Raw genomic sequence first — 13,550 nt, 5'->3', positions numbered from 1 at the left:
TGGAATCAATGAAACTTTACGTACAAAATATAGAAAAACAGCCAATATGCAAAGGAAGACAAACTGCAAATACAAAGTAAAATAATAATAATTCTAAATAATTTTGAGAATATGGTTGTGTTTGTTGAACGTGACTCACCTGGGTGCTATGGGCAAAAGTAAGGGAGAAACGACGTTAATAAAAAGGGATCAAGTGCATCAAGGTCAAAGTCAAGCATGGATGTATCCTGGACCTGATAGCCAGCACCTTGGGGTGTTAATTTAAGTGGTAGCACAGAATGCTGATACAGGTGATCTTCCAAAATTCAGTGGATTCCACAATAGTCACGACCGATTGGAAAGCCTGACGGGGAAAGCCCTGCAAGAAAGGAAGCTGACAGAAATTGGGAAACAGGCCAGTTACCCTGAAATTATTGGTGGGTGAAGAAGAAATCCAGCATTATTAAAGTTGTATCAGTACTATCAGAAAAATCATAGTACAAACCCCATTTCCAGAAAAGTTGGGATATTTTCCAAAATGCAATAAAAACAAAAATCTGTGATATGTTAATTCACGTGATCCCTTATTTAACTGACAAAAGTACAAAGAAAAGATTTTAATAGTTTTACTGACAAACTTAATTGTATTTTGTAAATATACACAAATTTAGAATTTGATGGCTGCAACACACTCAACAAAAGTTGGAACAGAGTTAAAATAAGATTAAAAAGTGCACAGAATATTCAAGTAACACCGGTTTGGAAGACTCCACATTAAGCAGGCTAATTGGTAGCAGATGAGGTATCATGACTGGGTATAAAAGTAGCATCCATCAAAGGCTCAGTCTTTGCAAGCAAGGATGGGTTGTGGCTCACCCCTTTGTGCCAAAATTTGTGAGAGAATTGTTAGTCAGTTCAAAAGGAACATTTCCCAACGCAAGTTTGCAGAGAATTTAGGTCTTTCAACATCTACAGTACATAATATTGTGAAAAGATTCAGAGAATTCAGAGACATCTCAGTGCGTAAAGGGCAAGGTCAGAAACCACTGTTGAATGCATGTGATCTTCGAGCCCTCAGGCAGTACTGCCTAAGAAACCGTCATGCTACTGTGACAATTATAGCCACCTGGGCTCGGGAGTACTTCGGAAAACCATTGTCACTTAACACAGTCCGTCGCTGCATCCAAAAATGCAACTTGAAACTGTATTACGCAAGGAGGAAACCATACATCAACTCTATGCAGAAACATCGGCGAGTTCTCTGGGCCCGAGCTCATCTCAGATGGACCGAAAGACTGTGGAACCGTGTGCTGTGGTCAGATGAGTCCACATTTCAGCTAGTTTTCAGGAAAAACGGGCGTCGAGTTCTCTGTGCCAAAGATGAAAAAGACCATCTTGATTGTTATCAGCGAAAGGTGCAAAAGCCGGAATCTGTGATGGTATGGGGGTACTTCAATGCCTATGGCATGGGTGAGTTGCATGTATGTGAAGGTACCATTGACTCTGAGGCGTATATTAGGATTTTAGAGAGACATATGTCGCCATCAAGGCGACATCTCTTCCCAGGACGTCCATGCTTATTTCAGCAGGACAATGCCAGACCACATTCTGCACGGGCTACAACAGCGTGGCTTTGTAGGCACAGAGTGTGTGTGCTTGACTGGCCTACTGCCAGTCCAGATCTATCTCCTATTGAAAATGTATGGCGCATCATGAAGAGGAAAATCAGACAACGGAGACCATGGACTGTTGAGCAGCTGAAGTCTTATATCAAGCAAGAATGGACAAAATTTCCAATTGCAAATCTACTACAATTAGTATCCTCAGTTCCAAAACAATTAAAAAGTGTTATTAAAAGGAAAGGTGATGTAACACAATGGTAAACATGCCTCTGTCCCAACCTTTGTTGAATGTGTTGCAGCCATCAAATTCTAAATTTGTGTATATTTACAAAATACAATTAAGTTTGTCAGTAAAACTATTGAAAATCTTTTCTTTGTACTCTTGTCAGTTAAATAAAGGTTCACGTGAATTAACATATCACAGATTTTTGTTTTTATTGCATTTTGGAAAATTTCCCAACTTTTCTGGAAATGGGGTTTGTATAATTAAGTATGGTTTTATGAAATTAGCTCAACAGCAAGAAGCAAAAGGCAATAATTGATGAGTGTTTCTGTGATTGTAAAACTGCAGTCAGTGGGGTTCCACAGAGCTTAGCATTCTTGTCACTTTCTAATTGTAATATACAATGTACATTGATTTAGACTTTAAAGACTGAGCATATAGAGAAGTCTGCAGGTGATACAAAAGCTGATCTTGTCATTGACAGGGAAGTGGAAAGCTTTTCATTTTAACATGAGATTGATGGTCAGATCCCTTGAGGGGGTTGGGGAGGGAGTGGCAAATGGAATTCAATCCAGGTAAATGTAATGCAATGGGGAGGAACCATGAACCAGCAGCTGTCCCCTTAAAACATTGCTTGTAAGTCTCTGCTGAAAATAGTAAATTTCAGGTTTCTGTTCACTGATATCCCATCCAGAGGAGCTACCTCCCTATACAGACTGAAGATACTGTGGACAATTTGGGGCGAAACAGAGAGCGGATTCAGAAATCAGAGGTGTAAAGTGAGTTGGAAATCGTGAGTGCAAGATTTCCTAAAGGTTAACTTGCAGGTTGAGTTGATAGCAAGGAAGGCAAATGCAATTTAAGTATTCAAATATAAAAGCAAGGATATAATGCTGAGGCTTTATATGGCATTAGTCAGACCACATTTGGAGCATTGTGTGCAGTTTTAGGCTCCATATCTAAGAAAGGATGTGCTGGCATTGGAGAGAGTCCAGAGGAGGTTTATGAGACTGATCCCTAGAATGAAAGTGTTAATATATGGAGTGCTTTTGATGGCTCTGGGCATGTTCTTGCTAGAGTTTAGGAGAATGGGGGGGGGGGGGAATCTCATTAAAACCTACCAAGTATTGAAAGGCCTCGATAGAGTGTATGTGGAGATGTTCAGATTGTGGAAGAGACTAGGAACAGAGAGTACAGCCTCAGAATATGAGGACATCCCTTTAGAGCATGATGAGGAGGAATTTATTAAACGAGAGGAAGTCATTGCCACGTGTCATTTTGATGGTTCTGAGGTGAGAGGCCTCATCATTACTGCTTTGTTAATATTTATAAAATACAACTATTTACTTTTCTTTGCAGTATTTGAATCCCATTAAATATCTTTATTTGTGCTATGTCCTATTGCTCATTTCTTTCTTCACAAAATACACTACCTTATAGCAAACTACAGATGCCTCGAATAAAAAATCTGAAAGTACATCACAGGTCAGGCAGCATCTGCAGTGAGAGAAACAGTTAACATTTCAGGCAAATGATTCTTCATCAGAACAAGGATTTTGAGATTGAGCAGCATTGCCAATGTAGAGTTTACTTGTTATCCTTATTTGCCCTGAGTACTCCGGTTTCCACCCACATCACAAAAATGTGTGGTTTGGCAAGTTAATTGGTATAAATTGCCCCTAGCATGTAGGGGAAACTTCACACAGTCACAGGGAGAATATGCAAACTCCACATACTGCAGACAGTGCCAATGCTCAGGATTGAACCTAGGTCACAGCTGTTATACTACCGGCATCACCTTGTCTTTGGATAATGAAACATGTAAAGAAAGAGGTTCTGAGAACATCTGTGAAAGATAACATTTGCAATCATGTTTAACCTACTGTGCCATGTGGAGATCCATGCCAACATGGAATCTGGTCTTCAGCCAATACGGTTCTCTTCATGAAAGCAGGAAATGGTGTCATCAACAGTGGTATAAAAACACATTTACCTTTGTATTCATACCAACTTTGGACTTTGCCAGGACTGGTACCACACACTAACCTGAGATTCATTTTCTTGTGACCATTCACAGTAAATACAAAGAACATAATTGAATCAATAAAAGGCCTCACCCAACAGGATGGACAAACAGCCAATGTGCAACAGACAACAAACTGAGCAAATACAAAAAAAGGAAGTAATTATACAGTAAAATAATAAGGGAAAAGCACCAGAAATATCCTGTATTAAAGGAAATTGAAAGACTTTGAACATGAACAAGGTATACGTTGTCCTGATAGTAATATCTACAATTGGTATCATCCCAAAGGCTCTACACAATAGTATTAAACAATTAAGAGTACACAATAATACATATAAATCTTCAGAAAGCCACAATACTAAACACCGCTAGAATAGTCTGAAAGTTCTGAGTAATTGACAACTGAGTGTGCTTGGCTATGCTTGTACTTCAGGTTTTACCAGCTTGAGCTGAGAAAAATAAATAATAATAACAAATTCCTGCAACATCTGATGAAGGATTGGCATACTATTATCACCCTATCCATTAACAGCTAAAAAAGAACAACCACCATTATCAAAATAAAATGAGTCATTTTCCAAGATGACTAAGACCACTATGGTTTTGTCTTGCTTTAAACCTGCTTTCTAATTTACGGAATGGGACAAAAATTGGACATCAAATCAGAAACAATGAAATGAGCTATACCTTAACACACCTATAAATGGCTGATTTGAAATTATATACTTTCATCAGTAAACTTAAAGCAATTAATTCAAATAGTAGGTCCATTTTCAAAAGATATAGACGTGATTTTTGGTTTGGATAAATGCAGAACATTAAAGATGAAAGGAGCAAGAGAACTAATAGAATACAAAACAGTGCAGCAGGATAGAATATATTTGATGGGTGAATATGATGCTTTTGGGTATTTGGGACATCAACAAGGAAAGAAAATACAAATGTAGATCATAGTGCAATAAAGGAAAAACTTTTGACAGAATTTACTTCAAGGCTTAAGAACATCTGCCAAACAGAGCTCAATAGTAAAAATATAATAAAGGAAATAAACACTTTTGCTATACCTATATTATTGTATTCTTTTTGGCATAATATCTTGGTCCGAAACCAATCTGGAATATTTACAAAGAAAAACAAGAAGTGAAATGACAAATTTCAGAAAACATGTATATTCAAATGCACTTAGATTAACATTACCTAGGACAGAATGAGGAAGAGGAATAATACACATTAAAACTCTAAACAACAATCAGATAAAACTTCAAAGGTTATACCTTTATTAACAAAAACAGAAACTAGAACTCCACTCAAGCATTTGCAATTCCGATCAGAAGTATACACCACTAAAACTAAATGAGAGCACAATCCAGAAAAATGAAGACATTATCACTTGAAGAAAAAGTTAACCAATGAAAGGGTATGACCTTCCATGCCTGGCTCAGAGTTGGAGACCTCTTCCCAGAAATAGATGGGTTCCTTTTGACAATTTGGGAAAAAAATAATAAATAAGCAATAAATATTGATGAACTGAACATGAGATGAAAAGTCCTTGACAGTGATTCATTGGTTGTGGGCACAGTTCAATGATGGATTGAGTGAAATTAAGTGAAGCTACAGTATCAGGATACCCTGTGGTTTAGGAGCAGATGGTTGAGAGGTAATAACTGTCCTTGAACTGGTAGTGTGGGTCCTGAACCTCCTTCCTAATGTCAGCAGTGAGAAGAGAGCACAGCCTGGATGGCGGGAGTCCTTGTTGACGGTTGCTGCTTTCCTGTGATAGCACTCCATCTAAGCTTTACCTATGAAGGCTGGGCTGTATCCACTACTTTATATTGGCCTTTCTGTTCAAGAGCATTGCTGTTTCCTAACTAGGAATCAGTAAGAAGTTTGTCAAAGTTTGAGATAACGTGCTGAAATTTTGCAAACTTACAAGGTGTTACCATGCTTAATGGCTATGATGTGCTGGTCCCAGAACAGATTCTCAGAAATGATAATGCTGAGGAATTTAAAGTTACTGACACTCTCCACCTCTGATCCCCTGATGAGGGCTGGCTCATGGACCTCCAGTTTCCTTCTCCTGTAATAAATAATTAGCTCTTTGGTTTTGCTGATATTGAGTAAGAGGTTATTGTTATGGCACCACTCTGCCAGATAGTCAGTCTCCCTCCTATATTTTGATTCGTCACCGCCTTTGATTTGGCCAATGACAGTGGTGTCATCAGCAAACTTAAATATGGCATTGTGTTGCTGTACTTAGTTAGCTTCACAGTCCTAAATATAAAGCAAGTAGAACAGTGGGTTAAGCACACAGCCTTTGGTGCATCTGTACTGATGCTGACTGTGGAGTAGAAGCTGTTGCCAATCCAAACTGACTGGGGTCTGCAAGTGAGGAAATCGAGGATCCAATTGCACAAGGAGGTATTGAAGCCAAGTTCCTGAAGCTTATTGACTAGTTTTGAGGAGAGTGAAAGTATTGAAAGCAGACCTGTAGTTGATAAAGAGCATCCTGGTGAATGCATTGTTGCTGTCCAGATGTTCCAGGGTTGAGTGAAGAGCCAAAGAAATGGCATCTGCTGTTGTGACAGCAGGCATATTAGAACAGATCCAAGTCACTTCTCAGGTAGGATCTGATAGATTTCATCACCAACCTCTCAAAGCACTTCACAGTGGATGTAAGTGTTACTGGACAAAAGTATTCAGAATTTTGCCGTCATAATTTTGTTGAACCTGGCAAAACTAAAGGCAGTGGGCAGCAAAAGGAAAACACTTCAATGGTTGGAATTATACCTATCACAAAGGAAGATGGTTCTGATTGTTGGAGGTCAATTGTCCCAGTCACAGGACATCAATGCAGTTTCTCCTATGTCCAACTATTTTCAATTGCCTCACCAATCTCCTTTCTTCCATGATAAGCTCAGAAGTTAGGGATATTTCAGTAATACTTATGCAATATTTAGCTCTACACTTAGTGGCCATTTTGGAACCTCCTGTACCTAATAAAATCATCACAGAGTGTATGTTCATGGCCTTCTGCTGCTTTAGCCCATCCACTTCAAAGTTTGACATGTTGTGCATTCAAAGAAGTTCTTCTGTTCATCACTATTGTAACACATGGTTATTTGAGTTACTGCCGCCTTCTTGTCAGTTTGAACCAGTCTGACCATTCTCAGTATCCCAAGTACTTTCACAAGGAGTAAATCATCAGCTAGAAGGAATACTATCTATTTGCCTTGATAAATGCAGCACCAAGAATATTCAACATTCTTGACATTCTACAAGACAAGGCCACCCATTTGATTTCATCTCAACCACCACCAACCAAAGCATCTATTCCTTCCAACACTCATGCATGGTGGCTGCAGTGTGTGCCATCTACAAAAGGCACTGAAGTGATAATGTAGCGGATAGCGCAATGCTTATTAGAGCTCGGATTTCAATCTCAGTATCCTCTGTAAGGAGTCTCTATGTCCTCCCCATGGAATTTTTTTTTTCCTCAGGTTCTCCAGTTTCCTCCACAGTCCAAAGATGTACCAGGTAGGTTAATCAGTCATTCTAAATTGTTCCATGGTTAGCTTAAGTCAGGATTGTCAGAAGTTGTCGAGCAGTGTGGCTCAAAAGACCTATTCCACGTTGTATCTCTAAATAAAGAAATAAATTACCCTCAGGTTATGCAGGTACTTCCAAAACCTGTGAGCTCTTGTTCAAGATAGACAAGGGCTCATTGCCACCTTTCTAAGGATATTTAAAGATGATCATTTAATACAGGCCCTTCCAGCAGTTCTGGGCACCAAAATACAAAGTGAAGGGGAATAAACAGGAACATCTTCCCATGCAGGTCGATAATAAGGCCAAAATAAAACCAGGAGATTACTCATTGTTTCCTACAATAAATTTCCCCCATTTTATCTCTGCTTCATTACCCAATTCTTCTCAGGTCTCCCCTTAATTTTTGGTTGAGAATGTATTTCCCTGCTTTACAGAGTCAATGGTGTTAAGAATACTGCAGTAGGAATTAATTGCCCAAAATAGTTTGGAATATTTCAATTTCATCAGGTACTGGAAAAAACATTATTATTATTCCATTTTGAGAGCTTGGTTATTATCTTCAGAACAAAACCTCAGTGTTTGCTACTAATCACTGTTCATCATCTGTATGCTAGAAGGGCCAACTGTGATATTCTTGCCACATTTTTTTTACACTTTATGTATCCTTTGGTATCCTCTTTAATATTATTGGCTAGCTTACCTTTGTGTTCCATCTTTTTCTTCTTCGTGACCTTTTTAGTTGCCTTCTGTTGGTTTTTAAAAGCTTCCCAATGCTCTATCTTCCCACTAAATTTTGTTTATTATATGCCCTCTTTTTGGTTTTTATGTTGGCTTTGACTTCTCTTGTTAGCCATGGCTGTCATCTTGTCTTTTGAATACTTCTTCCTCTTTGGGATGTATATATCATGTTCCTTCCAAATTGCTTCTAAAAATTGCAGCCATTGCTGCTGTGCTGTCATCTCTGCTAGTGTTCCCTTTCAACGAATTTTAGCCAGCTCCTTCCTCATGCCTCTGTAATTCCTCTTACTCCACTGTAATAGTGATACATCTGACTTTAGCTTCTCCTTCTCGAATTGCAGGATGAATTCTATCATATTATGATCACTTCTCCTGTGTTCCTTTACCATAAGCTCTCTAATCAATTCCAGTTCATTGAACAACATCCATCCAAAATAATTAATTCACTCGCAAGCTCAGCCACAAGCTGCTCTAAAAAGCCATCTTGTAGGCATTCTAGAAATTCCCCTTCTTGTGACCCAACACCAGTGTCATTTTCCCAATCTATCCGCATATGGAAATCCCACATGACTATTATAACATTGCCCTTTTGGCATGCATTTTCTATTTCCTATTGCAATTTGCAGACCACATCCTTACTACTATTCAGAGGTCTGTATAAGATTTCCATCAAGGTCTTTTTATGCTTGCAATTCCTTAGCTCTACCTCCAATGATTCAACACCTTCTGACCCTGTGCCTCTTCTTTCTAATGATTTAGTTTCATTGTTTACAAACAGAGTCATGCCACCCTCTTGGTCTCCCTGCCTGTCCTTTCAATACAATGTGTATCCTTGGACATTAAGCACCAGTGGATGGTGATCATGGGCATTGCCACGATTCAGTGATGCCCACAATGTTACACATGCATCTGTAATTGTGCTACAAGTTCATCTACCTTATTCCGTATACTGTGTGCATTCAAATATAACAGCTTCAATCCTGTATTTACCCTTTTCGATTTTGTCCATCTTTTACATTGCAACTCAACTTTGCCCTATCATCAGTCTCTTCCTGTTAGCAGTTTTACTCCACATTGCCTCTGTTTCTAAACCAACTACCTCATCCTCAGCGCTATCACTCCTGTTCCCATCCCCCTGCCAAATTAGTTTAAACCCACCCAAACAACTCTAGCAAACCTGCCTGTGAGAATGGTGGGTCTCCTTTGGGTTCAGGTGTAACCCACTCTTTTTGTACAGGTCATACCTTCTTCCCCAGAAGAGATCCCAATGATCCATTAACCTGAACCCCTGCCCTATGTACAAATATCCAGGATGAATGCAATCTTTCATTATGCTGGCTGCTTTAATGAGGCAGCAAGAAGTGTAGACAGAATCCATGGATGGGGAAGGTGATTTTCATGATGTGCTGAGCTCTGTCCACAACTCTCTGCAGTTTCTTTCCATCATGGGCACAGTGATGAAGTGTTTATCAATTCCTGCCTGAAAAATGACTTGGATCCTCTCCAGTTTGCCTAGTGATACAACAGGTCCACAGCAGTTGCCGTTTCATTGGTTCTTCACTCAACCCTGGCACATCTGGACAGCGAAGGTACATACAGCAGGATGCTCTTTATTGACTATCTGTCACCAGGTTCGAATATGGCCCAAGTGCGGAGTGAGAGACATTGAAGCAGGTCGATAGTTCACAGACTTTAATGCGAACTGTGTTAAAGGGGAAAGAAAACAATAAACGCTAGGCCAAACAGGGCTGCTAACTAAAACTCCCAAATGGAAAAACAAGGCCTACACTGCAGCTGAAAGGAACAACTAAAATAAAAAACAAATACTGTTAGTCTTCAGAATCAGTTGACTCGACAGTCCAATTTCTCAGGCAAGGTCGAATGCAAACAAGCAGCGAAGCATTGCTGTGCTATGTCCAAGTCTCAACAAGCACTATGACGACAAGTATGGAGTTAAATACTATCACAATGAAATAATAATTAGCTGACATGTGCATATTCACAAGCACAATTACTGTGCTGTGTGACACTATCATTCCCTCAAAACTTATCAATACACTCTTGACCTCAAGATCTTGGCCTCAATACATTCTCGTGCAATTGGATTTCTTCACTTGCAGACCCAAATTTCTTCAAGTTGACAACTGTCACAATGTGTGCTGGCAATATCGGAGCCCAAGTGCGGAGGAACAACAGGTTCTCTGATATAGAGATGGCAACGAGATAATTCCAAGAACATTGGTGACCCAGACAAGTGATTCCATGAGAAGTAACATTCTCAAAACTAGGATCATGCATTTAGCATTATTTGGACATCTACTTAAGCAATACAAGAAGCACCGGAACACAGAGACATTACAAAGAGTGATTCGCTCGAGAAAAACACAAGGAAATCTAAATGATTAAAGACCTGTTAAGTAACAATTAACCAATGCAGGTGGTCTAAAAACCTCAGAACCTACAGGACCCCTCCCTATGGACAGCACCTAATGGCCCAGGCAGACCTGAAAACTTGAGATCCAGGGACAACTTGTGAGACCTGGGGAGCTCGAGAGGAAACTCAAGAGCAAAGAGACTTGGGGACTTCAAGAGGCAGAGAGACCTAGGATCCCAGAGAGACTGAAAGAGCAGAGAACCTTGAGGTGAACCTCGAGCAAGATCAGGAAGCCTCGAGGAGAACCTCGAGTGAGGCCCCAAGAGGGAGGCTTGAGAGTTCTCGAAATGGGGAGAACATTGAAAAACCTCGGAAAATTTGAAAAAAATACTTGGAAATCTTGAAACTTCCCTGGGAAACCTTGCAAACCTTTTACACCTAGGCTGGGATGCTTAGACCCAGAAATAAACTTTGAGACTTGAAAACATGAATTTCAAAACCTAGGGAAGGATCTTGCTCACACTGTTTACTCTTAACTATTTTCCAGGAGTAATTTGGACACAGAAGGCTGTACTCTCAATTTTACAGATCAGGACAGCATAGACAGGCTCTTCTTCAGGTTGAAAACCTAAATCACTGTTTAATTTGTTACATGAAAGTTCAATTTTCGCAGTCTGTATCATGATTTTCATCAAGGTTAAATATAAGGTAGCTTATTCTTGATAGGGTTACTTGCAAGGAAAAACATCAGGAAAGGGCAAGTTCTTCCTAAATTCACTCTATTGTCTTGAATGTTGATTTGTTGAATCAAACAAACTTTATTAATAAAGTTGCATGAAGCATTCAATTGTTGTGCAGACTTGAATCATGGGATCCCAAAGCTGGGAACCTGGGTATTTATGACTTGAAAAGCACGGAATAGAGACTGGAGAAACTTAGAACAGAGAACAGAGAAGCTCAGAACACTGCCTCAGAACGTGGACTTGAAAAACTTAGAACATAGAATAGAGAAGCTCAGAATGTAAATTTGAGAAACTCAGAATGAGGACTTGAGAATAGATAGCATTCTCACCTAAAGCCAACTGATGTCAAAACACTGCTGGGCCCATTACTTAGTGTGGTCCTTCTGTCATGATGTGCAATGGCAATATCGGAACCCAAGTGTGGAGTAATGACAGACTCTGATGTAGAGACGATGAGAGTTTAATCATAATAATTCCAACAAAACATCAGTGGCTCAGCCGCGCAATGTTGCAAGAAGTAACATTCTCAAAACTAGGACTCTGTGATGAGTATCCGCTTAAATAATACAAGTAATATTCTCAAAATAAGCTTAGCAACCTTAAACAGAAAGCACCGGGAGACCACGTTACGAAGAATGAGTCGCTGGAGAAAAACACAAGGAACTCAAAATGATTAATGACTCCTCATTAAACAACAATTAACCAATTCAGGTGCATTAAAAATCTCAGAGCCCACACTCTCCGCTGTCCCACACAGGCCCAAAGAACTCATTACAGCAACAGCAACTCCTCTACAAGCTCAAGCAAGAGAAAATCTGCAGCTGCTGGAAATCAAAGCAACACATACAAAATGCTAAAGGAACTCAGCAGGCCAGGCAGCATCTATGGAAAAGGGTACAGTCGACGTTTCAGGTCAAGGCACTTCATCCTGCTGAAGAGTCTCAGCTCAAAACACAGACTATTTACTCTTTTCCATAGATTCTGCCTGACCTGCTGAATTTGTCCAGCATTTTGTGTGTTGCTCCTCCACAAGCTCCATCAGCACAGGTGCACCACAAAGCTGTGTGCTTAGACCCCTGCTCTACTCGCTCTACACTTACGACTGTGTGGTTAAGCACAATGCTATATTTCAGTTTGCTGAAGATACCACTGTCATAGGCTGAATCAAAGGAGGTAACGAATCAGCATATAGGAGGGAGATTGAAAATCTGGCTGTGTGGTGCTATAACAACGACCTCGTACTCAACGTCAGCAAGACCAAGGAGCTGATTATTGACTTCAGAAGGAGGAAACTGGAGCTCCAAGAGCCAGTCCTCAGTCATGGATAAGAGGTGGAGAGGGCCAGCAACTTTAAATTCCTTGGCATTATCATTTCAGAGAACCTGTCCTGGGTCCACAAGTACAATTACTGTACAAAGAAAACACAGTAGTGCCTTTATTTCCTTAGAAGTTTGTGAAGATTCAGGATGACATCTAAAACTTTTGCTATCTTCAATAGATGTGTAGTGGAGAGTATATTGACTGGCTGCATCACAATCTTGTACGGAAACACCAATGCCTTTGAATGGAAAATCCTACAAAAAGTAATGGATGTGGCCCAGTCCATCACGGAGAAAGCCCTCCACACTATTCAGCACATCTACTCAGAACTTTATCACAGGAAGTGAGCATCCATCATCAGGGACCCCCATCACCTACGTCATGCTCTCATCTCATGGCTGCCTTCAGGAAGAAGGATACAGGAGCTTCAGGACTCACACCACCAGGTTCAGGAACAGTTATTACCCCTCAACCACCAGACTCTTAAACCAAAGGGGATAACTTTCCTCATCTTCACTCACCCCATCAATGAGCTGTTCCCACAACTTATAGACTCACTTTAAAAGTCTCTTCATCTCATGTTCTCAATATTTATTGCTTATTTTTTTTGTTTCCTTTTGTATTTTCACAGTTTTTTATCTTTTGCACACTGGTTGTCTGTATTGTTGTGCGGTCTTTCATTTTTTCTATCATAGTTATCAGATTTATTGAGGATGCCTGCATGAAAATGAGTCTCAGGGTTGTATATAGTGACATATACTTTGATAATAAATTTACCTTGAACCTTGAACTTTGAACTTTGATGCATCCAAGTGCTTTCTATGGTATATCTATAAAAATTGCTGAGGGTCAATGAAGATATACCAAATTTCTTTAGACTCCGGAGGTTGCAGAAGTGCTGGTGTGGACTTTTAGGCTATGACATCTACATGGTTTGACAAAGACAGGATACTGGTGATGTTTACACCTATTGTTCCTG

Source organism: Hemitrygon akajei, chromosome 5 (assembly GCF_048418815.1).
Source record: "Hemitrygon akajei chromosome 5, sHemAka1.3, whole genome shotgun sequence".
Lineage (NCBI taxonomy): Eukaryota > Metazoa > Chordata > Chondrichthyes > Myliobatiformes > Dasyatidae > Hemitrygon > Hemitrygon akajei.
The sequence above is the reverse complement of the archived record's forward strand: the minus strand, read 5'-3'. Positions refer to the sequence as shown.